Genomic DNA, 27,135 nt, shown 5'->3' on the forward strand with positions numbered 1-27,135 from the left:
ATCAGGAAGCCAAGAAACATGAGAAGGTATTCAATAAGGCGTATGACTCCTAAGAAGTAAATAGCAAGGAAGACGAGGACAAGACTGAAAATGTTCTGTCAACAAGAGGACCTTAATAAAACACAAGCAGACATTCAAACCAGACATGAAATGGTGTGTCAACATTATAAGCCCATTCAACACAACTGTATTTCTACTCCAGACATCGTTAAGAAAATGGATGCCTGTGTCACCTTGACTGCAGATATCTGAGAGCTTGTGAGCAACAGACTTTGACCCCTATGCTATCTGGAGACAGGGTTATCACAAAGATCAGACCACCACTTCAAAGCCAACTTCAAGGTCTCCAGCCAGTGAGCAGATTCTGAAGCTGAACTTGCAGCCAAATCAGAGCAGGCCAAAGCTATCAGCAGACAAGACTTCACAAACTGGAGAGTGAATAGAAACTCAATGAGACAAAAAAGTTGGCAGAAATAAAACAGAAAGAAGTGGAGATGAATCTAAAGCTGGAGAATGAAGAAACAAAACTGCAGCAGCTACACACAGAGAGAGAAGTCAGAGCAGCAGCAGACCAAGTAAGAGCTTACAGCCATCTTGAAGGTGACCTGAAGAGTCATCAGGAAGAGGATGAACTCAGAACCTCCTCTGTCTACCACAACACTGAATTTAGAGCTCAACTAAATCCTCAAGCTGTGGCTTTCCAGCCTCAATATGTACCTCCTGAAGTGTCCACATCTCCAGAATTAGTTTGTCTTGCCTACACAATCACAAGTTCACTAGCCATAAACCATCAGCCCATACCTGAACCAACCATATTTACTGGAGATAACTTTAAGTTCATTGACTGGAGGACATCCTTTGTTCTTACTGACTGTAGGCCCATTCCAGATGGTGAGATGATGTTGTATCTGGCTGTGGAGGGGCTTTACTACAGAAACTCAGAGGACGCACACAAGAGTGTCTGGACTGTCCTGACCGAGAGATATAGACACCCGTTATTATACAAAAGGCCTTTCTGGACAAGCTTATGAAGTGGCCTAAGATTGGTGCAAATGTCCAACAAGCACTTTGAGAGTTTGGAGACTTCTTGCAAAGTTGCGTTGAGGCCGTTGCACACATTAGAGGACTGGCCATCTTAAACAATTGTGAGGAAAATTACAGGCTGCTTAAAACTGACCTGAAGCAGAGCTTGAGGAGACAGGCGAAGGAAAGGATCATCCAGGACGCTACGACACATCATCTACTCCAACTGACAGCAAATATGGGAGCAAAAAAGGAAATGATGTGGGCAGTGGATATTCTGCACTTTTGAGTGGCACATCTGAACTGGACAGGGCCTCATCAGCCTCATTGTCAGCCATTACCAACAAAATGGCCAACAGGTCAACAGCATCAATTTCTTGTGGACGCACATCACTGCCTTCTGAGCTCCGAGAAAATGAAGACGTGCTGTCTGAGCTGAAGGCATTGATTACTGCACTCTGGCAGATATAAAGGATATAAAAAGATGAGCTGATCCAGGACAAAAACAATCAGGGCGTACAATTAGCAATAACTTTGATGTAATGTTAAAAGAAAATATAAGAAAAATATGAGGAAAACTGAGAATAAACTACACCTGGAAGAACTTAAGCAAAAATTTATGACTTGGATTGAATGACAACAATTGACATCCGCCGCAGATAAAAAAGCACCTGCTGTAATATCTGAATACCTGGACTTACCGTACCACTGTGCACAAGGATTTAATATTAGTGTCCACTCTGAAAGGCACTATATGAAAAAGAAGGAAAGCAACAAAGAACGATTGAACAGTCAGTAAGTGCTGCACAACAGTATCCAGTAGAAAGGCGCTGTATGAATGAATTAATGAACAGTTATTATGAGCTGTAGAACAGTATCCAGTATGAAAGGCGCTTTATGAAAATCCTGGACATGGAGACAAATAGATGAACATACACAGGCATCATCCGCAATAGAAATAAAATACTGAAGTACTTCTTTATATTCCTTGCTTTGTACCCCAATAAATGCAAATTATCACCAACCCAATGGTGTTTCACTCACTCAGAATATGGAACCAATGTAGGAAGTATTTTAACATAGTGAAGCTTTTATCTGTGGCACCTCTGCACGAGAACCACCTTTTTCTACCATCTCAAATGTATCCAAAATGTTTCCAGGGCGAGATCCAACCTGCAAACGCTGCAATCGAGCTCCAGCCTCACTGGGTCACATGTTTTGGGCCTGCACCAAATGAACATCATTCTGGACCAAACTCTTTAAATGCCTCTCAGACAGTTTGGATGTCCCAATCCCTGCTAACCCACTAACAGCTGTGTTTGGTGGGCTCACAGAGGGACTTAAACTGGAGGAGGACAAACAAACTGTCATGGCCTTCACTTCACTTGTCTCGCTCCACTAGAAGAATCCTAACTCTCCTCTTTTAAGTCAGCAGGTAACTGATGTTTTATATTATTTGAAATTGGACAAAATCAAATTCTCACTTAGAGGATCTGCGCAAAACTTTTTCCAAACCTGGCAGGATCTCATCAATAAGATTTTAGAATAAGCCCTTAAAGCACTGAGGAAGCAGATTCTCTCCCCTTTTCTTTTTCTTCTCCATTTATCTTTATTCACTTATTAATTCATCTATTTACATATTTTTACTAGCTTTAAGTTTTACTCTGCCGGCCATGCTCTCTTTCTCAGGGGTGGGGGTTGATTTGTTTTTTATCCTATTTTTGTAAAATTTGATCTATTTGTGTAGAATGTTGTGTGATTTCAATAAAATAAAAAAAAATGCGCTATATGAAAGAAAAAAAGAATGAGTGCAAAGTCTTTACGTAGTGTAAACATTAAGAGGTAAGACGTAATTAATAGTGCACAATATGAAAAGGCACTAAATGAAGAAAGAAAGAAAGAAAGAAAGAAAGAAAGAAAGAAAGAAAGAAAGAAAGAAAGAAAGAAAGAAAGAAAGAAAGAAAGACGAGTAAACACAAATGGTGATGATAACAACAAAAGAAAAAAAATAGTCTTGTCAGCCTCTTGTGACAGTAATAGAAAGTTCCAGTACATACAAATTATTTTTAGCAGATGCTCTCTGTCTCTGTCTCCCTCTCATAAACTAAGCATATCTGCATGTGATGCAGGTGCCATACTTTAGTGTCCACTCTGACAGGTAATATTTTAAAAAGAAGAAAGTAACAAAGGATGATGGAACAGTTATTATGTACTATATAACAGTATCCAGCTCGAAAGGCGCTATATGAACAAAGAAATATTGAAGTTATTTAGAGCTCCATAACAGTGTTCAATATGAAAGACGCTATATGAAGGGAAAAAAAAGAAAGAATGACAAGACATTAATTAAGTAGCATATAACATTGTCATCTATGAAAGGCGCTATATGAAATAAAAAAGACAAAGTAAGAAAGAAACAAACGTAATCATAACTAATGATAAACAGCAAAAGGCAAAATGCCACCTTGCTGCCCTCTTGTGGCAGATACACAAGATTGCAGCACATAAACACTTTTTTGAATATGCGCCTGAAGTCAAAGCCTACTTACTGTACGTCTCTCTCATTGACTTGGCACACCTATAACAGATGTTCATTATTTTATGTACAAGGTACGGTTGTAGAAATGCAGTGTGGAAAAACTGTCATCTTTATTTCTGCTCTTATTGTTATTAACACAGTTCAACTAGTGACTTCAACAGTATTTAAAAAAAAAAGGCAAAGCAAGAAGTCCCAAAAAATACACTTTTAAAGTTTCAGAATGGATAAATGAAATACAGTCTACATCAGGAGATATCAAAAATAAATCTAAAATAAGAGTTTATGTGTGCGCTGATCTTACTGCTTCCAAAGGGTAGCTCATAAATAAAAGTCTGGTTGGCCACATACTTGCTGGCATCTCCAACCAATCTGACATTAACATCTTTTCGATAAAAGACCCAGAAAGAAGGTGGGAGCCTAAGAGAAGAACAGGGACCATCCATCCATCCATCGTCTACACCTGCTTTATCCTGGCCAGAGGAGCTGGAGCCGATCCCAGCAATCACAGGGAACAGGACCATCACAGAGGCAAAATGTAAAGGTCTGTGAAAGTACCCCATTAGGACGCAGGGCCCCCACTTTACACTCACCCTCGTCATTAAATACAAAAGAAATCACCCATCCAAGATCTCATAAAAAATAAATCAAAGCTTTGGTCTGAACCCTGAATGGGCTGGTTAAAAGAAGATGGTCCTGGGGGTCCACATGAAGTGACGCCTGCTGTCCCAGAATGCATCATCTAAAAGGAGATTTGAATTCAGCCGACTGTCAGCCGCACAAAGCCTTTAAGTGGCTTTAGCTCAGGTATGGTGGCATAGGCGTAAGTTAAGGCTTTGACAGAACGACCCTCGTCAAAGAATCAGCTCTGCAATGAAGCCCCAGCCGAAGGGGGTCCAGAAGAATGATGTTCAGCATTACTCTCTCTTTTATGTGGAGCACCAACAGACAGATTGGTTCTTAAAAGTGTTGTAGTTCTAGCGTAATTGGGGTCCAAGGAGAAGCTCTGCACCAGACCACCAATTGCTTACTTTTAATAATAATAATAATAATAATAATAATAATAAAGAAAACTGGCTATTCTACATTTTGAAAGGGAAGTAAATGCTAACAATAACAGATCAGGTCAGGTCAGGTTGGGAGCATGCACTGGTACAGCGCGTCGCCGCACCCACCACACAATACAAACAGCTCGGGGTCCTGGTTGGCAAACCCCAGGCAGACACACAGTCCAGTCCCACCCTCTATCTGCCACAGCCTGGTGTTACGTGAGTGTCCCCTTGGCCTGGTCCAGCCACTCGGGTCCTCAACAATGAGGATCCTGCATTCCAGATCACCCTCTGGGAATCACACCCCATGGCCAAAGTGCTGTAACTGACGCTCTGTCACAATGCAGGTCATGTGCCTCATTTGGTACTGAGGTACCCAAGGATTCTCCAGAGAGACACAGTACTGAAGGAGTCCAGTCTTCATCTCAGGTCACTGGATAGCGTCCATGTCTCACAAACAGGAAGCACCAGGACTCTAAAAACTTGGACCTTCATCCTTTTGCTGATATCGGGAGCACCACACACCCCTTTCTAGTGACCTCATGACCTCCATGCTCTCCCAATCCGTCTATTGACTTCATAGGAAGAGTCACCAGAGACATGAATGTCACTGCCGAGGTAAGTAAACCTCTCAACAAGGTCGACACTCTCTGCGCAGACAGACACACTGCTGATGGCCGTGCCCGAGAGGTCATTAAAGGCTCTTTGGTTTTTATCAGGACACTCGCAAGCCCAGACACTCGGACTCCTCACTCAGTCTCTCGAGCGCCCCAATCAGAGCATCCATTACACAAATTTAATAATAATAATAATCCATTTTATTTATATAGTGCCTTTCTCATGCTCAAAGTGCTTTACAAAATAAACAACAAGAAATATATCATATGGGATAGAAAACAACATCCACATAAAACACCAAATAAACATAAAAATAAGAAACACAAAGATGAACAATGAATTAAAAACAGAAGTGCCAGCCTGCTGTTCCTCAATCAGCTCATTCTTATTGACTTCATCGTTCAATTCAATTGCCTCCTTTTCTTTGTTTCAGGTGCAGCACAGGCGGTTGAATTAACTTACTGAGGGTCCCACCGTATTAGTGAGGGGATCTGCGCTCATACAGACTCAGGGATGGACTATCAAAGTGGGACTCTGTAAGCACAACACCACAACATGCGTATTATTAGCTCTTATTTGGCTGACACCTTTATCCAGAGACAGACCCCATTAAAAAGCAAAATGCAAGGATTTGATAAATGTTTACCTCGGTCAGCTGTTGATATTCGGTTTACATGAACAGATTGAAACGAGCGAATTTTGTCCCCAGCACAACCACGTTGCCACGTTAAAGTAAGTCAAAGTATTAAAGATTATACAGTATTAAAGATTTCTTGCACTTGGCAACAGAGGATTGGCTCACCCCGATAAACAGGCCAATTCAACCCAACAGGTACAAAGCTGGCCGGCCCAGGTATAGTAAGGGGCCTCTTTATTTAAGGGGTCTGCTGACCTGTCACTGGTATAAAGCACGACTGGCTGCCAGGGTGGGGAGTCAGCCACTGTAGCTCAACTGGGTTGACCGCTGATGTAACCCACCAGTACGTGAGATGTACGAGTTCAAGTCCCATCACAGGAAGAGGGTTTTAAAATAGAAAGTAGTCACTTTATTTGATGGGCTTGGTGATAAAAATAATTTATAGACTACACCGCTAAAGGGGCCAGCAGTGTGACATTGTGAAAAGAGAGTGACCAATCCAGCTATGCAGTTGAAACAGACTGACCACCCCGGTCAAAGGGGCAGACCTGAGCTGAAGGAGCCCATAGGGTTCACATCATATAACATGCAGACTGTCTGTCAGCGCCCTCCGTTCTGTCAATATAACAGCATAAATAAACTAAACTCACTCCAATCATAATGAAGTGTTTTGAGAGAGTGGTGCTGGCCCACATTCAGGGCAGCATACTGGACACTTTGGACCCCCTGCAGTATGCCTACTGGCCCAACAGGTCCACCTCAGATGCCATTGCGGCCACACTACATTATTCTCTCTCCCACCTGGAGAACAAAGACTCCTACATCAGGATGCTCTTTGTTGACTACAGCTCCACCTTTAACACGGTTATCCTCCATAAACTCACCCATAAACTGTCTGCACTTGGCCTGCACCCCACCCTCTGTGACTGGCTCCAAGACTTTCTGACTGGCAGGCCCCAGTCTGTCAGGACTGGTAATAGGATTTCAGCCACCATTATCACAAACACAGGCGCCCCACAGGTATACGTCCTCAGCCCCATCCTCTACACCCTGATCACCCACAACTGTGTCACCTCCCACAAAGATAACATCTGGCATCATGGTGTGAGGACAACAACCTCACCCTCAACAGAGACAAGATGAAGGAGATGATAGTGGACATGAGCAAGGAGAGAAGACCTCACCGGCCACTGTTCATCCGAGGGCTTGAAGTGGAGGTGAGCAGCATTAAATACCTAGGCGTCTACATCAGTGAGGATCTCACTTGGACACTTAACACCACACAACTGCTCAAGAGGGCTCAACAGTGGCTGTTCTTTCTGAGGAGGCTGAGGAAGTTTGGTATGTCGACTAAGATCTTTGACAAATTTTACAGCTGCATTGTTGAGAGCATCTTGACCAGCTGCATCACAGTGTGGTACGGCAACACTACTGCTATGGACCACAAACACCTGCAGAGAGTGGTAAAGACTGCTGAGAAGATCACCAGGACACCACTGCCCTCTCTGCAGAGCATCTACAACTGCAGAGTCCGCAGAAGAACTACCTCGATCCTTAGGGACCCCCCCCAACACGAACTGTTCACACATTATTTTAACATGGCCTTCTCATAACTTCACTGTAATTTAATCCTGATACTCTGTATATCCAATTCATTATAATAACTATTCATTCAAAATCTGTACTAACCCCTACTCTCTCTTCTGTTTCCTTTTCCGGTGTCCTGTTGGTGGTGGCGTGCGCCACCACCATCTACCCAAAGCACCATGATGTCCCAACAATGATGGATGGATTAAAAGCCAGAAGTCTGTATGACCATCAGCATCAAGTGACTCCATGAAAACCCTAACTACAAAGAGGACTATTTCATTTATGTTAGGTAGAATGCCCAGAGGGTACTGGGCGGTCTCGTGGCCTGGAACCCCTGCAGATTTTATTTTTTTCTCCAGCCTTCTGGAGTTTTTTTTTGTTTTTTTCTGTCCACCCTGGCCATCGGACCTTACTCCTTTCTATGTTAACTAATGTTGTCTTATTTTAATTTCTTATTTTGTCTTTTATTTTTCTTCTCTTCATTATGTAAAGCACTTTGAGCTACTTTTTGTATGAAAATGTGCTATATAAATAAATGTTGTTGTTGTTGTTGTTCTACCCTCAGGCAGGAGGTACAGACGTATGAGATGCAGGACTTCCAGGCTAAAGAACTCTTTCTTTCTTCCCAAGGCCATTAGACTCCTAAATAACTGCCTGGAGTTTATAACCGTGGACAACCTCATTCTGTCTACTCACACAACTGTATTGGACTTGTCCATCACACACCTACCTGCACATTACACTTTATACTTCTATTCTGTTTTTGTATTTTATGCTGCCTCTGTTACTTATTATCTATCTGCTACTTATTATTATTTATGTTCATCTTTATACGTTGGTTTTGTCATTTGGTGAGGACAACAAAGAAAGAATTTCACTGTATAGGGAAACGTGTTTCCTTACTGTGCACATGACACCCTCTGGTGGTCTTAGAGTTTTACTTTAAATCAGTTTATTGTATTGACTCCTGTCTCCAGCCCTCCATCAGTTTCCTAACCCGCTTATCTCTTTATACATTTTTATTTCTTTTAGTTTGCTTCTCACCCATCCATTCATTTTTTGGACTTTTTTTGCCATTTCAGATTTTCAAGATATTGCAGTCTCTACCAGCAGCAGTGGGCTCAGTGCAGGAAAATACAAACCCAGGATGGCAACCCATCACAAGGTGACGTCACTCACTGGTCAGGGGACCGGTTGGAGCTGAAGGTCTTTCAGAAGTAGCTGAAGAGAACTTGGAGATGGACATAAGGAGAACATGTAAAGAATACGCAGGCAGTGGCTGAAGCACCTGGGAGTGGAGATGTGAGGTGATGGCACCACCACCTCAGAGGGGCTCTGTGACTTCAATATGACACACACATCAGATTTTGTATTAGTTTTATAAATTTTTGCATTTTTTGTTTCATTTTTATTTTGAAATACTTTTCATTTTGTTTATCATCAGTTCTGAGGAGACTGTAAATGACAATTTCAATTTCTTTGTTTAGATCAAACTTTTCTACAAACTGACTTACACAACTTCACATTCCAGCTGTTTCCATAAAGCCGTAGGCCCAGGAAGTTCTGACAGCTGGATGGTGACATGGTAGGCCTCACAGCTCCTCAGTGGGAGTTTGATTTCTTCTCTCTGTCTACTTAATGAAGTCTCTCCATTGGCTGTCTGCCTATCTGTGATCTCTCCTAAGGCCTACTCGAATATCAAATGAAGGTGCATGTGTTTGGAAACAACCGTTCTCCTGCAATTGCCATTTACAGACTCGAGTGGTGTGCTCAGGAAGGTGAAGTGCAATATATAAAAGAAATTAAGAAATTGGTAGAGGGAGATTTTTACACAGACGATAGTCTCAAATCCTTGCTCCTCTGTTGAAGCCGCTGTCAGCTTGCTAAAAGAACACAAGACCTGATTGCTTATTCAAATCTTAGGTTGCACAAAATTACTTCTAACCGTATGCAGTGTGCAATATGGCCTGGACACAGACAGGCAGACATGTTTAAATCACCACCACACGTTTATTTACACTACTAATATGTACAAGTGAGACACACAACACCAAAACACCCCAAAGTCCAGGCCTCCTTTCTCCTGACCGCCACCACTCCTCTCCTCCTGAGCTCTGTCCTCTTCCATCCGACTCCAGCCATTGAATGGAGGGAGGCAGCCCCTTTTATTGTCACCCAGATGTGCTCCAGGTGCCTCCCGACAATCTTCCACCGACATTCCCCAGTGTGGTAGAAGTGCCGGCTGCGTACCCAGAAGCACTCCTGGTGTCCCTGGTCTTCTTCCCCCAGCACTTCCGGGTGTGGTGGAAGTTCTGAGGGCCAGGGCTCCAAAGGCATTGGGGCGCCCCCTCGTGGTCTGGAGGAGGTGTTAGTCCTCTTGGGCGTCCCGGCTGGGTACCATCCCCAGCCACGTGCCACAGCAGGTAATAAAGGCCTTTCTTTCCTAAGATTATGCTAGCGACTTGAGGGATTCAGAAATCGGAGTGGACGTATTCCCAATACAATGCAGTCCTGGCCTGCTTTAGAATTTAAATTCTCACACCTTTGCATTCCAAGTAAACCAGGAAGAGAACCCTTCACTTGCTGAGGTGTTTTGCCTTCCATTAATCGTTTATTTGACCCTCAAGGTTTCAAGAGACAAGTGTTTGGGTTTTCCTACTATCTGCAGAAAAAGAAAATTTGTGGGATGGGTGAAGAAACTCTCTGTAAGCTCTGTCTGACCTCCAAGTCCCACGTCCATATTCCTTTATTCCCCAAGAAGAATAAAGATTAGGGAACTCTGCATCATCTGTGTTGCCTCTGTTAATTCAATAGCAGCTAAGCCTTTATGAAAACCTGAACCTTAAAGGACAATGGAATATTGGGTTTGTTATGGGAAAAGCAAATCTGGCTCCACGTCATGAACTCGCTATACCAACACAAGAGCTGCGTGCTGCAATATTAGCGCTAGAAATGGCAGAGCTCATCTCATCACAAATGGATGTTGAATTTGAGGAGACTGAATTGTACATGGACAGCAAGGTAGCGTTAGGCTCCATTCACAATGAGACAAGAAGATTCAATGTTTATGTCAGCAACAGAGCTTTATGGATTCAGAAGTCCACACATTCACAGCAGTGCCATGGCTACTGACTTAAACCCAGCTGACGATGTCACAAGAGCAGTCCCAGCTAGTCATCTGAAGGACACATCTTGACTTACAGGACCTGCTTCCTTAGCAAAAGCAGAACAGTACATCACAAAGCATGAAACATTTGAGCTAACTGACGTGTGGGCTCTGATACAGAAATCTGAGTTATCAGTATTCAATGCCACTGTCTCAGCCCAGTCTCTTGGGTCACACATTTTGGTCCAAGCTGGTCCTTGGTCTGAGCCGTTACCAGCCTTCATCACATAGCTGAGAGCTTCAACACGTCTGCTATCAGTAAGGGCCGCTGTTAGGGCTGGCATTGCTGTAAGAATGGAAGAACGTAAACAGTCAAGAGATACTATCATCTGTACTGTGCGGAGAGAGGGACAGTGCCCTCCATGTTTGGGACAATATGTCCTTGATTTGCCCCTCTGCTCCACACTTTAAAATTACAAATCAGACAATTCAAATGTGATTAAAGTGCACTTTGCAGACTTTCCTTTAAGATGATTTGCACACATTTCGGTCACACCATGTTAAAATGATAACACTTTTACTGTATGGTCCCCCATTTCAGGGGTGGCACTCTAATGTTTGGACACAGTAATGGCAGGTCTATTAAAGCAGCTGTTCCTGACCTGTGGTCCACAGCCCCTTGGGGGTCCGTAGGGTTATGTCGATGGCAAAATGAAGAAAATAAAAATCATACGATTTAATTATTTAAAATGTTGTAAATAATAAAGCATTTGTCTGGTTCACAGTCTACTTCACTAAGATCATCGTCACTTTGTCAGTGCTACTTGAAGGCTTCTGTTGACTGCATTGTGGAGTTAAAGCAGTTCACAGTAAGCTAGACACAGTGCGTCAAATACTAAAACATACGTCATGATGGACTGTTTTTAAAAAGGAAACATTCCAAAGAAAACCCATTGTGTAGTTCTGGTTTAAATTTATCAAATGAGTCAGTCATATTCTAAAGCAGAATCTGAATCTAGAAAGTAAATGAAGGTTCATACATAGAATTTGGATTTGTGCTGGCTAAGGAAACAGACGAACTTGATTACCCCAAATATACTCTTGGTCAGGAAATTCTGTCAAGCGAATGTCAAAGTCGTCTAATTTGAAAAGACATCTAAAACAGAAGCATCCCGCTGATGTTGGGAAACACGTTGACTTCTTCCTAAGGAAAGCAGCACTGCTTATGAAACAAGGGAGCACTTTGACACGGCAAGTAACAGTTTCACAGAGGACACTGAAGGCGTCTCTTTTGGTGTCATATTGTATTGCCTGTGCTAAGAAAGTTCACACAAAGACCAAAGAGCACAGTTTGTGAACTGCTTAGAGATGAAGCTGCCTGTTAAATTGACACTTTGTCAGACAGCACTGTGTGTAGATGGATATCTGACATGGCTGACCAGGTAACAGACTAATAACTGGAACAGGTGAAACACAACTACTGAACAGTTGGAGCTGTAGTTGGATAACAGCACAGATGTAGCTAACACAGCACAGATGTCAGATTTACTGGAGATGGAGGGTTTGTTTTATTCTGCAAAGAAATTCAGGGGAGGACAACAGCTCAGGACATTTTTTCAAATCTTGGATGCGTTCATTCAGCCAAATTTCATTGACTGGTCTTATTGTGTGAGCATCTGTAAGGATGGCACCACTGCCATGTCAGGCAAGCACAGCGGAGTCATCATGTTAATAAAGACCAGAGCTCCAAATGTCATGGATACACACTGCATACTTCACAGAGAAGCACGTGTCACACAAGGAATGGAGGACGAATTGCAACAAGTGCTTCAAGATCTTGTTAAAGTTGTAAATGCTTTAAAATCATTTAAATCATTGTCATTTAAAGCACATGTTACAAAGTTGTCCAAATCAGGTTTCTTCCATTTTAAAAATGTTAGGAAATTAAGGCGCTTTCTAAATAAACAGGATTCTGAGAAACTAATTCATGCATTTATCTCTAGTAGGACTGACTACTGCAATGCGGTGTTCACTGGATGTTCAAACTGTTCTTTATACAGCCTCCAGTTAATCCAAAATGCTGCTGCAAGAATTATTACAAGAACAAGAAAATACGAACACATAACTCCAGTTCTTAAATCCTTACACTGGCTCCCGGTTAAGTTTAGGGCAGATTTCAAAATCCTCTTTTTAACATATAAAGCATTAAATGGCCGAGGTCCGGCTTACTTGTCTGAACTTATCATGACTTATAAACCTGAGCGCACATTAAGATGGCCTCTGGATTTGTGTTCATGAAGTCCTCAGCTGAAAGTCATCTCTGATACATCCACCTCTGCCTACTGAAGACTCTTTCTGATCTGTCAGACAGGCATTGGGTGCTTTTTCTTGACCACAGTGAGGATTCTTCTGTCGTCAGCAGTGGAGGTCTTCCTTGGCCTACCAGTCTGTTTGTGATTCCTGAGCTCACCAGTGTGTTCTTCTTCATGATATTCCAGACAGTTGATTTAGGTCATCCTAAGGTTTTACTGACATCACAAACACAATGGCTTCTTTGATTTTTATTGGCACAGCTCATGTTTAACAATGGCAGCTACAAACTCCAAACAGTAGAAGCAAGCTGAGGTATCTTATGAAGCCATGAAACACACCTGAGAAATCACAAACACCAAATGTCCCAAATATTATGGTGCCCTGAAATGGGAGGACATCATGTAGACAAAGTGCTGTGACTTCTACATGATGTGGCTGAAATGTGTGCAAATCCCCTTAATGAAAGTCTGCAATGTGCACGTTAATCACACCTCAATGTTTTGCTTTGTAGTTTTAAACTGTGGAACACAGGGGGGCACCAAGGACCCCAAACATTATGGAGGGCACAGCATATGCTAAAGAGTTTGAGTCTCTCAAGAACAGAGAAGCCATTCCCAAAGGCAGTGCACTAATACATCTTGATCACTCCATAGACGTTCAGAGTTGGAAGTCATATTAGTGAAGTTAAACTTTCTGTCAAAGAGGAAACCCCTCTGTTAATCCCTGGAAGTCTTCATGTTGTTTCTTGGTTAGTGCCATTACCACGAGCAGACTGAACATCAAGGACGTCTCTTCACTGAAGGAGTTCCGTGTGTTGTTGGTGCAAAAACAGTATTAAGCAGAGCCATATTTAATGTGTCATTTGCAGGAAACTTTGTTGCTCATTTCACATTCAGAAGATGACTGACTTACCAGCAGTAAGTCCAGAACCTCCCTTTACTAATGTAGAGCTTGATGTGTTCAGTCCTTGCACTTCTGGGTCACGTCAGACTTGAGGAGGTCAGGCAGACCGGTAACAGAGGGCAGTCACATTTACCTGTTTGAGAATCAGGGTGGAATCCACGGACACTTCATGTTTCATCAGTGCCTTCAGATGGCTCATCTCTATTAGAGGCTCAGTTAACAACATTCACTCAGATAGAGGGACTCAATTTAGTGGAGTGTTCAAAGAGTTATAAATGACATCAGACCTTAGCATTGACTTTTATTACTCTGATATTGCTCTGAACAAGACTGTACCTGGACATTCAACCCTTCACATTCTTCACACATGGCAGGTGTGTATGAATGCATGATAGATGTGACCCGGAGGACACCTGACTGAACATTTTTATAATCAGGGACAGTAAGACTCACTCATGAGTATCTCCTAAGTTTCATGGCTGACGTGACGGCTAATATGAATGCTACACTCTGATGACCCAGAAGACCCACAGCCACTAACTCCTTCTACACTGCTCACCTTAATGGCTGTCATGTTTGAGGTCCTCCTGGTGACTTCAATACTAAAGACGTGCACAACGGCCACTGGAGACAAGTGCAGTGTTTGGCCAATGGCTTTAGGGACAAATGGAGGAAACAGCACAACTGTACTCTGTTGTCATGTAGTGACTGGTAAACTGGAGGGCCGACATTAAACCTGGAGATGTGGTCCTAGTGTGGAACTGTCAGTCTAAAGACACGATTAGACCCCTGGACTGATAACTAGAGGGGCTCCTAGTGGGGATGGCAGAGTCTGTACAGCTGAGGTTAAAGCTGGCAAGGAAAGTGAAACCAAACGTTACAACAGGCCAGTATCTGAACTTGCTCTCATTACTTCATCACAGTCATTAAGGGTGATGTATGTGATATCAGCTGGGGGGTCATGTTTGTAAAGATAGTCAAGATATATTTATTCATATATTAATTATTTTATTATTGTCCTATACTGTTGTGTGTGAGCCTCGTGATGTTTGTCCTTCTTGAGCCGCCATACAGAGGGGCGGTCCCAATGTAAATTAGTGTAACCATGACAACTACACACCTTCTTTAGGCCCAAGTTCATCCTGCCTGTGTAGACCTTTGGTCACATGATCAGTAAGTTCATATCTGTACCAGCTCACCGTTATGTATTACTATTTACAGTTCAGAAGCCGTTAGTGAGCCGTTTGTTATTTGTGTGCTGCTCTTCACTTGTCACTCCGCTGTGTTTGGATTGTTTCACTTGTCTTTGAGTTATGGACTCTTTGTTTCTTCACTTTGTAGTTTCACGCCTGCTCTTTGTTAATAAGATGGAGATTCGTACGCCTCGTGTCAAGGTGGTCTGCAGGATGATAAACTGATAAAGGGGGGAGTTCAGCTGCCTGAAGGTCTATTAAGTCATAATAGTGAGGTCAGAACATCTACAGAGACGATAACTGGGATTAGAACTGGAATCCAGGATGGGACAACAGCACTGACCAGTGCGCCACCAGTTCAGACAAATGAGGCACCAGAAAGAGAAAAAGAAGAGAAAATACGCAGCTTGAGACATCTTGGGACTTGTGATTTATCCTGGTACTAAATTATAAAATGATCTCAGTCTGATTAATTCTTTTAAAGTTTACTTATAATTTCATAATAAAACAAGTTCTTTATTATATTACTGACCAACTTCACTTTTGGGGTATGAAGACACACTTTGGACTGTCATCATAGTAAAGCAGGGTGACAACATGGTGGCACAAGTGACGATTCAGTCTGTGATTCACAAGTGTAAAAAGCTCTTTGTAAATCGTAACACAAATTGTTTTGCTGATGTGGTGTTCTGTGTTCTGTGCCACGGTGACAATACTGGAGCAGACATGACAAGACCTCAGCAGAGAACTCAACACGGACTTCATACTTTTGTGTATTCTGTCCACCCAAAGCACCAAAGATACACTCAGGGAGGATGAAGACCACCAAGAACATAACCTCACGTTTCTGACTACCCACCGGACCACACTGAACACCTGCTGACCACTGCTGATGGACCAAGTGGCCCACATGCGGTGACTTCCCTGTCCAGTATGACTTTGTGGTGTCTTCTGTCACCTCATCACACTCAAAGACCTCAACATTTAACTGTGTAAAGATCCAAGGAAGCCAAAGACTCCTGTGACGCTGCTCCACCATAAAGTGACAACGAGAGGAGGCTCCAGTGACACGACTGTCATCATCAACATGTCGTCATTGGGAATGTGACACCACAGACTTGGACATGAAACACAAAACCTGAAAACTGAAATGTGTGCTGAACAAAATGTCCATTGAGAGGGAGTGTGGCTGAGGGTCTGACTGCATTAAAAATTGTTGTTAAAATTATAATCAAACTTAGATTGTGTGACTCAAATGGACCTTAATGCTAAAATGAACAGAAAACAAGAAGAGCACTGAAGGATTTGGTCACATTTCTAATTCTATTTATGACCACCAGAGGGTGCCATTTACACACATTGATTTTATTTTTTTTATATCTTTAAATAGATACTTATGGAAAAATCAGCACATGTCATCAACATTAAAGGCATTCCCATAATGCTGTGCTCTTGAACTGAAGACCCGCCTTCCCCCTTATTCATTGGTCAATACTCCTGTCTTCAGTTCAAAGTGTCAATCCCATGTGACTTGCAGTTCCTGTTAGTGACATGCGCTGATTTTTCTAGAAGTATCTGTTTATAATACGCCTGAGTTTTACACGTTTTGAGTTTATGACTGGATAACCGACATGTGGATGATGAGACACAAGTAATGTGAGATTTTATTATCTCTTTATTTAATGGACGTTTTCACATCATTTGTTGTTGTGCAGCATTGGTCACCATTGGCTGTTTTTATATCATAAACTTATGGCATTACATTTTCAGCATCACAACAAACTACATTGGAGTAATAAATATAAAAAAATCATTTTTGAGTGTAGTCATTTAAGTTTATCTCAGGGAGGCACGGTGGCACAGTGGTTAGTCTGGCAAGCATATTAGCAGATGTGTCCATCTCCTTCAGGGTCACTTAGAAGACCACCACACCAGTAGAGCCCACTCAGAACTGGTTCAGTTTCTCCTTCTCCACTGACGTCACTGCATTTCACTGAGTTTGTCAAAGTCCCTGATCATTTCCACGATTTTGCCCACCTTGAGGTGAAGTGAACTCAGCGGGGTCCACTCATCACTCCTCACCATTCAGTAACAGACGTGATGGCATCAGAATATAACAAGAGGCCTCTGAAGTCAGTGTGTGACGACACAAACACAAATGTGCTCTGGCGCTCTGCTTCTTCAGGTCTTCATGTTCAGTTTAGAGACAGAAGGCTCACAGCGGTGGAGACTGGCAGCAAAGTGACAAGTGACACTGCAATGGCTACTGGGAATTTCATTTATGCAGCATTCAGCAGGACCATCCTGTTTGTTATTGAGATTTGGGCAAATCTGACATGAAAAGGTCCAAGAACTCCAGCTGAGGGGCAGCCACATTCACAAATGGAAGACAACTTGTCATCTCAGAGCCATCAGAAGATGTGGACAATAAAAAAGAAAACAGCTGAGAGCCTGAAACACACAAGACGTCTTGTCATCTAAATCAGAGGAGCGAATGAAAAGATCTGACTTGACCTGAGACCACCGGGGGGCTACTTTATGACTGAATTATGAAATCAATCATTGTGATTTGTAAGTCACTTTGGATGGAGGTTTCTGCCACAACTCACGGACTCATCTGAAGGGTGTCAGTGAAGTACACAGCTGTCGTTAAAATATAAATGTGTTTACAGTACGTTGTGTTCTGTCATTGTGCCACTAGGTGGGGATAGCGGGCTGTGGAAAAATAGAAAAAGAAAGGAAAAGAAACGAGAAGTTTTAGATAGATAGATAGATATGAAAGGCACGATAGATAGATAGATAGATAGATAGATAGATAGATAGATAGATAGATAGATAGATAGATAGATAGATAGATAGATAGATGTGAAAGGCATGATAGATAGATAGATAGATAGATAGATAGATAGATAGATAGATAGATAGATAGATAGATAGATAGATAGATAGATAGATAGATAGATAGATGTGAAAGGCATGATAGATAGATAGATAGATAGATAGATAGATAGATAGATAGATAGATAGATAGATAGATAGATAGATAGATAGATAGATAGATAGATAGATAGATAGATAGATAGATAGATAGATAGATAGTTTTAGTCTTGGTAGCTGCTTTGTATTGTTGGTTAAATGTGTAGTCTGTGGACACTGAGTCTGAGTCTTCATCCTGACAACTTAACACAATAATTATTTTATTTAGGGATGAATGGAGTCTTTAATATTAGGAATACAAATAAAGAAAAAGATAAAAACAGACAGCCACACAAATCAGTGGGATTGATGTTTAAATGAAGAAACGTCTGGACATGAACAGAATTAACAATGTGAATGTGATCTCCAACAATTCTCCTTTTGTGTTCATCAGGCATGAAAGTCACATAAATCTGATCTTTTAATACTTTTTTTTTTATATTTTTATTTTATTAATTTTCATTGTAATCATTCCATACAAACAGATCAATTTATAACCCAACAAATTTAAAAACAAATCAAACCCCATCCCTGAGAAGGAGAGCTTAGCTAAAGGAAAATTTCTTTAAGCTTTTTAATAAGGCAACATTAGACAAAAGAAGGGGAGAAGTAAATATCTATATAAATAAGAGATGGAGAAGGGAGTTAAATGCAATAATAGTTAATTCTCTTATTCTAAAATAATATTGATTAAATCCTGCCAAGTTTTGAAAAAATTTTGTACAGATCCTCTAACTGAAAATTTGATTTTTTCCAATTTCAAATAATATAAAACATCGGTTTCCCACTGACTTATAAGAGGAGAATTAGGATTCTTCCAATTTAACAGAATAAGTCTGCGTGCCAAGAGTGTAGTGAATGCAATCACCGTTTGCTTGTCCTTCTCCAATTCAAGTCCATCTGGAAGGACACCAAACACAGCTGTTAGTGGGTTAGGAGGGATTGTGATACTAAGGCTGTCTGAGAGGCACTTAAAAATTTTTGTCCAAAATGATGTTAGTTTGGTGCAGGCCCAGAACATGTGACCCAGTGAGGCAGGAGCTTGGTTGCAGCGCTCGCAGGTTGGATCCTGGCCTGGAAACATTTTGGACAGTTTTAGGCGAGACAGATGAGCTCGATATATAATTTTTAGTTGAATAATTCTATGCTTTGCGCATATAGAACTCGAGTGAATTCTCTGCTTTGCTACCTTCCACTCCTTTTCTGATATATTGATTAAGAGATCTTCTTCCCAATGTCCTCTTGGATCTTTGAAAGGTAGGGACTCTAATAAGATTTTATATATTGAGGAAATAGTGTTTGTTTCCTCGGAATTGAGCAGTATTTTTTCCAGCATTGTGGAGGGTGCAAGGTGGGGGAAATCGGGAAATTTCTGTTTAACAAAATTTCTAATTTGAAGATAGTAAAAGAAATGTGTAGCTGGGAGGTAAAATTTTGAACGTAATTGTTCAAAAGATGTAAATATGTTGTCTATATAAAGATCTCTGAGCATTTTAATCCCAAAACTTTTCCAGGTATTAAAAACTGGATATACTTGCGAAGGTTGAAAGAGGTGGTTTCCTTGCAGAGGTGCCACTGATAAAAGATTTTCCATCTTAAAATCCTTCCTAATTTGGTTCCATATTCTGAGTGAGTAAAGCACAATTGGGTTATTAGTATATTTGCGATAACTTTCATTTATTGGAGAGCAGAGCAGGGAATATAAAGAAGTACTACAGGATTTTACTTCTATTGCAGACCAAGCCTGTGTATGTGCATTTATTTGTGTCCAGGTTTTTATGGCTTGTATGTTTGCTGCCCAGTAATAAAACTGAAAATTAGGTAAAGCCATGCCACCGTCTGCCTGAGGTCTTTGTAGGGTCGCTCTTCGGATACGTGGGTGTTTTGAGTTCCAAATGAATGAGGTTATTGTTGAATCTAACTGTTTAAAAAATGATTTATTGATATATATTGAAATGTTTTGAAATAAAAAAAGAAGTTTAGGAAGGATATTCATCTTAACAATGTTAATTCTTCCGGCTAGAGTGAGATGAAGGGTTGACCATCTATGCAAGTCTTGCTTAATTTTTTCCATACAGATGCCAAAATTTTGTTGATAAAGAGCTTTATGTTTACTTGTGATATTTACCCCTAGGTATTTAAACTGATCTGCTATGGTAAAAGGTAGGGTGTCTAATTTAATATTATATGCTTCTGAGTTCACTGGAAAGAGTATACTTTTATTCAGATTAATTCTAAGACCAGATATCTTTTGAAATTCTGTTAGTGCTGTTAAAACAGCGGGGACAGTGTTTTCTGGGTCCGATATATATAAGACCATATCATCTGCATATAGAGAAATTTTCTGTTCCAGTCCTTCTCTGACAATCCCCTTTATCTGATGAGAATTTCGGCAGTGAACCGCCAGTGGTTCAATAGCGATTGCAAACAACAGTGGCGACAAGGGACATCCTTGTCTGGTACCACGTTCTAGTTTAAAGTAGTCTGAGCAAATTTTATTAATACAAACTGAAGCTTCTGGACTGGTATACAGTAGTTTAATCCAAGCACAAATATTCGGGCCAAACCCAAATTTCTCCAATGCAGTGAAAAGGTAATTCCATTCGATCATGTCAAATGCCTTTTCTGCGTCTAATGATAGTAATATCTCTGGGGTGTTTGATTTTACTGGTGAATATATAACATTAAACAAGCGTCGGAGATTTGAAGATAGATGTCGGCCTTTAATAAATCCAGTTTGATCTTGTGATATTACCGAGGGCAGCACTTTCTCCATCCTTCTAGCTAGGATTTTTGAGAGTATCTTAACATCATTATTCAGGAGTGAAATTGGTCTATATGATGCACATTGTAACAAGTCCTTATTTTGTTTAGGAAAGACGGTGATTAATGCTTGTCGAAATGTTTGAGGTAGTATTTGGTTGTCTCTAGCTTCTGTAAATGTTGCCAATAAGAGGGGAGCTAGCTGAGTGGAGAATTTCTTATAAAACTCTACGGGGTAACCATCAGGGCCTGATGATTTCCCGCTTTGTAGTGACTTTATAGCGTCTAGTAATTCTGTTAGCGTTAGAGGTTTATCTAGTTCCTCAGCACTTAAAGCATCTATTTGTGGTATTTGTGAATTATCCAGAAATGCATTAGATTGCGTGTTGTCTTCTTTGGGCTCAGTGGAATATAAAGACTTATAGTAATCTCTAAATGTGTGCATTATTTTATTATGGTCGATGATTTCTTCTCCATTCTTGTTGGTGATTACTGGTATTGCATTGTGAACTTCTTGTTTATGATTTTGTTGAGCTAAAAGCTTATTAGCTTTTTCTCCGTGTTCATAGTAATGCTGTCTAGACTTATAAATAAGTTGTTCAGTTTCTTTAGTTGTTAAGATGTTAAGTTCTGTATGCAGGGCCTGCCTTTTCCTGTGAAGAGCTTCACTTGGACGCCTGGCTTGTTCTTCATCTATTCTAGTAATTTCATTTCTTAGCTCTGATACTTTCTTGGTTTCTAATTTATTTCTATGGGAAAGATATGAAATAATGTGGCCTCTTAGGAAGGCCTTTAGAGTTTCCCAGAGTGTTCCTGCAGAAACCTCTGTTGGCGTGTTTGTCTCTAGGAAGAAGCTGATTTGTTTGGATATAAATTCTGTGCAGTTCTCGTCTGCCAATAAAAGAGGGTTAAGACGCCATCTGCGAGGTGAGTGTGAGGGGCTTAATGATTTTAGCTCCAAGACTAGAGGGGCATGGTCAGAGATAACAATTGTGTCATATTTGCATGATTTAATTGTAGGTAGGAATTATTATCTATAAAAAAATAATCAATTCTTGAGTAGCTATGATGCACTGGTGAGTAGAACGAATATGTTCTTGAGTTTGGGTTAAGAAACCTCCAGGGGTCTGATAAGTTGTGATCATTTAAAAACTGTGTAATTATCTTTACAGTATTAGATGTCGTCTCCCTTGTCACAGGAGTCCTATCTAAGAGTGGATTTAAAACACAATTAAAGTCCCCAGCCATTATAATTTTATGAGTGTTCACATTGGGAATGGATGCAAATAGATTTTGCATGAATTCCTTATCATCAACATTGGGTGCATAAACATTTATCAAAATCATTTTACTGTTATATAAGTTGCCCATGACCATCACATATCTCCCTTCAGGGTCCGACACTACCTCTGATGCTACAAATGGAACTGTTCTGTGTATGAGAATTCCCACCCCTCTAGTTTTCTTTATAAAGCCAGAATGGAACATTTGGCCAGTCCAGTGTTTGTGTAGTCTGAACTGATCCTTGGTTAGTAAGTGGGTCTCCTGTAAAAATACTATTTTAGCGTTTAAGCCTGTTAGGTGAGAGCATACTTTCTTTCTCTTTAATTCGTGATTCAGGCCTTTAACATTCCAGCTCACAAAGTTAACTGTCCCATCATGGAGAAATTGATTCTGAGTTTTTAATGTCATTTTATAGTTTTAATTGGTAATATGGCAGTTTTAATCTCAGTTTCAAGATTCCCCAGGAGTTGTTGCATGTTAGCCTGTTGCTGCATTGATATTTATAATTATAAGGATTATAAGAATAGATTAAATATAACCTGCTCTCCTTCTCTCCCCCCTTTATCCCCCCACCCCCCCATTTTGCCTCCCCACATGAGGCTAGATCCCACTTCACGATGTTCCAGTCCTCTGACATACGAAGAGACAGAGCACGTCCAAAACAAAACAAACCCCACCCTGCAGCGGCGTTACAGAATTAAAACAGAGATATCTTTTACAGTTAAATCCTTAATACTATCTGCCGAAAATGTTCTCATTAACAATATTTAAGCTTGAAATAATCTTCAGCGCTTTTAAGTTAAGATATTAAGATTAAAAAAAAAAAAAAAAAAAACAACCCTGGGAGTGATTTTAAAAACTAGTCCAGGATAAACCTGGTAATTCCTACTGTAATAGTATAATGGTAATTATATAAATAGTAGAACAAGCAATAAACCAAGGGTATGAAGTTAAACAGTCTACTTTAAGGTATAGTAAAATAAAAAAAATAAATAAATAAAAAAAAAAAAAAAAAAAAAGGAATAAAAAAATAAATAAATAAAACGAATCCTACTTTAATCACTTCCACATTTTCACCCTCACGTCTATAACTCTATAACTCTGATTAAAACATAAACATATAACATATAAAGTCCAGATAAAAACAAAAAAGAAAAAAGAAAAAAAAAAGAAAATAAGATGTATAATTATAATACCAGTCTCTTTAAACATGGATCCAGCGATCAGATCATGGGTCTTTCCCGTGCCTTGATAGAATACGGCTCTTTAATTTTAATTAACTTTCAAAAAAGTGTCGAAACAGCTTCTTTAATTCTTTTTCAGCTTCTTCTTTGCTGAAGAAAATATAATGTCCATCTTGAACTTCCACTTTCAGTTTGGCAGGATACAAGAGGCTGTATTTGATATCGGCTTCCCGTAGCATCCTTTTAATGTCGATGTAGGATCTGCGTTTTGCAGCTATTGATGGTGAGAAGTCGGGAAAAATACGAATAAGATTATTTTCGAATATAATCTCTTGCTTGTGTCTGAGAAGTGCCATCACATCAAGCTTACATCTTAGTCGTTCGAAGCGGACAATAAAAGACCTAGGTTTAAAGGCGCTTGGTATCTTTGTGCGATAAGCCGTGGCTATCTCATTGTCGAGTTTAAAGTCATCTCCAATTATTTTAGACAGTAATTCTACTGCAAATTTCACTGGGCTTGAGCTTTCTCGTTTCTCAGGTATACCCTCAATTCTTATATTATTTCTTCTGCACCCATCCTCCAGGGCTGCAAGTCTGTCTCCAAGTTTTTTGTATTCCGAGTTCGCAGCTGTGGCTTTTTCATCGGCGTTAGATGCCATTTGTTCCGCTGTTTCCACTCGAGCCGTGAGTCCCTGCTTAACGTCTTCCAGCTGATCTGAAACGTCATTAATATGATCATCAAGCCTTTTCAGTTTGGAGTTAGTTTCTTCAATGTGTTCCACTAATTTCTCCAACATGCCTTTAAAGTTCACGTCGAAACGTTCAAATAGACGCGTTTCCTTATCTTTGTTATCCTTCTTGAGCTCAATGGCCACCTTCTTAAGATCATTTGTGTTATCTTTCTTAAGCTCATTCATGGCCGTAACCATGGCAGTGGCCAGTGTAGTGTTCATCTCTTTCTGTGTAGCTATCTGTGTAGCGATCATCTCTTTCAGTTCGGACAGTTCGCTTCTGCTTTCGTGCTCCGCAAGTGAAAATGCAGCTCCTGTTACAGGCTCGCGATGAGTAGATGAGAGCACGTCCTGCAGAGCCCTTTCTAGTCTCGAATGATCCTCAGAAATCGGCGATCCATCGCGACCTGTATCACCTGCGCCTTCGCTCCCATTTTCACTCTCGACTGGAGACGATACAATGGAGCGGGGCCCCAGGAATTCTGCGCACTCGTCTGCCTGTTCCAGGTCAGTCTCCGTGATGCCATACCTTACACTTGCACTCAGGCCAGAAGTCTGTCCGGACTTCGATGCAGCTTTAAGTTTCTTTTCCGGTTCTTTCTGACTTTTCTTCTTGTTACTCATGCTTGTATATTGTAGTGGAAGTTCCTTGGTCGGGTAAAATACAGGATACCTCTAAATAATATGAAATACGTGGGAAAATAAAGCCGCTGCTAGCGGAGCTCTGCTTCAGACGTCCATCTCCTATAAACGGACGAAACCAACCTCGATCTTTTAATACTTTAAAGATAAAAAAAAATATTTACTCAGACACACGTCATTGAAATTACTTAAAAACTAAAGTAGCTTAAGTCTTGACATAACTTTTAAAGTTTCTTCATCTACACGAACAACTGCATGAAATTCCATCTAATGAGATATCTGGGTGGCCTTCCTCAAAGTCACACCTCACCTGTCACACTTTGTTCTGCTGCTCTTCATTTTCTGTGTCACGTATTTCACTATCTGGGTGTGAAAATTCAACATACACCAAAGGTTTTATTCATTCATGTTAAACCTGACGGCTTCTTCTTCCAAAATATTCCTCCAAGAAAGGAGAAGATGAGCAAACATTCAAGTTCAGGTTTACTGACAAGTGTGCAGATTACAGGAAACTCTGACTTGTCTGCTTGACAAACATGAAACATCACGTTTAGAGTTTCATTAACATGTGAGAAAGTCAAAGATTCAAACAGTGAGACCACCGACATGTGTGTGGTGTTGTGTGCAGACGAGAGCAGTGAGTGTGATTAGTGAGAGGAAGAGCATGAAGATCACGCTGATGACACGAGTTTATCTACAAAGTCACTCAGCAAATCTCCATCAGTGACGTCAACTTTCATGCTGCAGGCCAACGTGTATTTGTAGAGGCTTCTGTTCAACAAATGTAACTTTATTATTATTATTATTATTATTATTATTAACCCCCCAAAGTGGCCCAGTGCCTCACGGCTCCTGACTACACTTCCCAGCATGCTCAGCGTCTCTGTGCAGTTAGTGTGTTCTCCTGGTGTCCACTTGACTTTCCTCCCAGTTCTCCCAGTCACACATCCCCTGGTAACTGGTAACACCAGACAAACACACTTGCAGCTCTGTGCCTGACTCTATTTGAGTTCATTTATAAATTACACACAAAGTGACATTTCTGAGTCTCACATTCGCCTTCACACTCAAATGCACAATAAATAAACTGATTCAGACGAGGACAGGATTAATGAATTTGGGTTCATTTTTAATTATTTTAATTACACTTCGTGACCACAAGAGAGTGTCATTCACACAATTCTGTATTCTGTTGTCATTTTTAATTGTGTTTATTTCTGTGAAGTCGTCCATTTTTTAATTCTGTTTCAGTTCTTTTTCTCACGTCTAGCACTCTGTTCATGTATTAAAGTTATTGTTGTCATTTCTGTAACACACTCCGACTCCAGCACTGCAGCAGACCACCTGTGTGTGTCACTGAAATAAGTCCATGACAGACACTTTAATCCAAAGGGACTTACAAATCTTGGCTGCCCTGTTAACATACCTCATAAAATGGCCTCTGCTAAGTTGAATGATTCGACTTCAGCTCTTCATCAGGTCTTCTCATTCGCTCCTATAATAACAAGATGACTCTCATAATTTAAATTTTCCCAGTGGGTGATGAGGGGCAGATAATGTGGACCTCCAGTCAGGTCACTCATGTTAGTGAGCACCGAGTCTGCCGGAGTTTCAGGACTGTGAGGTGGACCCTCAGAGAAGTTCACGAGAAGCCATTTTATTACAGAGGACACCTCACTGATGTCGATGATTTCTTTTTGTAATTCCTGCCTTTCTTTATTTTCATTTCTGTTTTATTTCATTTCATCACAAACTCATCTCAGTGTTGATGAACTTCTCACAGACTTACAGTGTTGTGTATTTCAGTCCACGTTTAACAATAGAAGTATATAACGCTAGATAGGAATTCATGTTTGTCTGACTGGTGGTCTCGTACTAACACAGTGATTGGTGGTCCAGCCTTCAGCTCTGGTGTCGCAGGTTGGTTCTTATCCGTGTTGCCCCCCCCACCACATTGACAGCCCCCTGTGACCCTGAATTAGATAAGCGAGTTACAAAATGGACGGTGGTCTCGATATTCAGGGTCTCAGATTTCTTCTGCTCAGCTCACACTCTTCATGTCCTCTCAGTCTTCTAATGTCACAAAGTGGGCACCTCAGGGTCATCAGGACTGACCACCAGCAAGTGACGTCACACAGACACTGAAGAAAACCAATCCAGTGCTGTGGAGAACACAACCATCTTTGTTGAATTCCTCTTTGAATGTCAAATTAAAGACGCACACTCAGGATTTCTGTTCATTCTCAGACCCTCAGATCAAATTATAAAGATTCACATTTGATTACGGAGCCAACTCTTTGATCCGACGCCATTTAAAAATCCCAAGTGTTCAGTCCTGATGTCTCATTAAACACAGAAATCCTGAAAATGAAAATCAGACGAGCAGCAAACAGCAGGACACCTCAGGGGGCTTTGAGTTCGGTGGTCTGATGTTAAAGAAAGTCTCCATCGGCTTTGTGCTGCTCTGACCTGACACAGAGATGGACAGATGACATTAATACTGAGGGGTCAGTGTGTGCGCAGGGGGCAGATGACCAGAGGGGTCGCGTTTTTACCACCGTCATTAAGACAAGGACTGAAGTACGGA

The 27,135-nt window shown here is 40.9% G+C and overlaps 3 protein-coding genes and 1 long non-coding RNA gene across 10 annotated transcripts in view; 1 reads left to right on the forward strand and 3 right to left on the reverse strand.

Annotated features, from left to right (window-relative positions):
* Positions 1-27,135, forward strand: part of LOC127527483 (uncharacterized) — a 1,026,648-nt gene that overhangs the window by 302,694 nt on the left and 696,819 nt on the right. For all 3 annotated transcript variants that reach the window (XR_007934788.1, XR_007934787.1, XR_007934786.1), the window contains exons 2-3: positions 25,800-25,913; positions 26,141-26,172. This is a non-coding gene — a long non-coding RNA (uncharacterized LOC127527483). The remainder of the gene's footprint in view (positions 1-25,799; positions 25,914-26,140; positions 26,173-27,135) is intronic.
* The window catches only part of LOC114645023 (butyrophilin subfamily 1 member A1-like), a 355,265-nt gene that overhangs the window by 302,137 nt on the left and 25,993 nt on the right, over positions 1-27,135 (reverse strand). The gene's annotated exons all lie outside the window — the stretch shown is intronic.
* LOC114644157 (butyrophilin subfamily 1 member A1-like) overlaps positions 1-27,135 on the reverse strand; it is a 339,284-nt gene that overhangs the window by 215,989 nt on the left and 96,160 nt on the right. The window lies entirely within an intron of this gene.
* LOC114644737 (butyrophilin subfamily 1 member A1-like) overlaps positions 26,832-27,135 on the reverse strand; it is a 722,023-nt gene continuing 721,719 nt past the window's right edge. The window contains exon 12 of one of the 2 annotated variants that reach the window (XR_007934784.1): positions 26,832-26,949. The gene's annotated coding sequence lies outside the window, so the exon portion shown is untranslated. Of the gene's footprint in view, positions 27,014-27,135 lie in introns of both variants that reach the window. The other variant, XM_051926425.1, reaches the window with a different exon arrangement.

This window comes from Erpetoichthys calabaricus, chromosome 4 (genome assembly GCF_900747795.2).
Source record: "Erpetoichthys calabaricus chromosome 4, fErpCal1.3, whole genome shotgun sequence".
Lineage (NCBI taxonomy): Eukaryota > Metazoa > Chordata > Cladistia > Polypteriformes > Polypteridae > Erpetoichthys > Erpetoichthys calabaricus.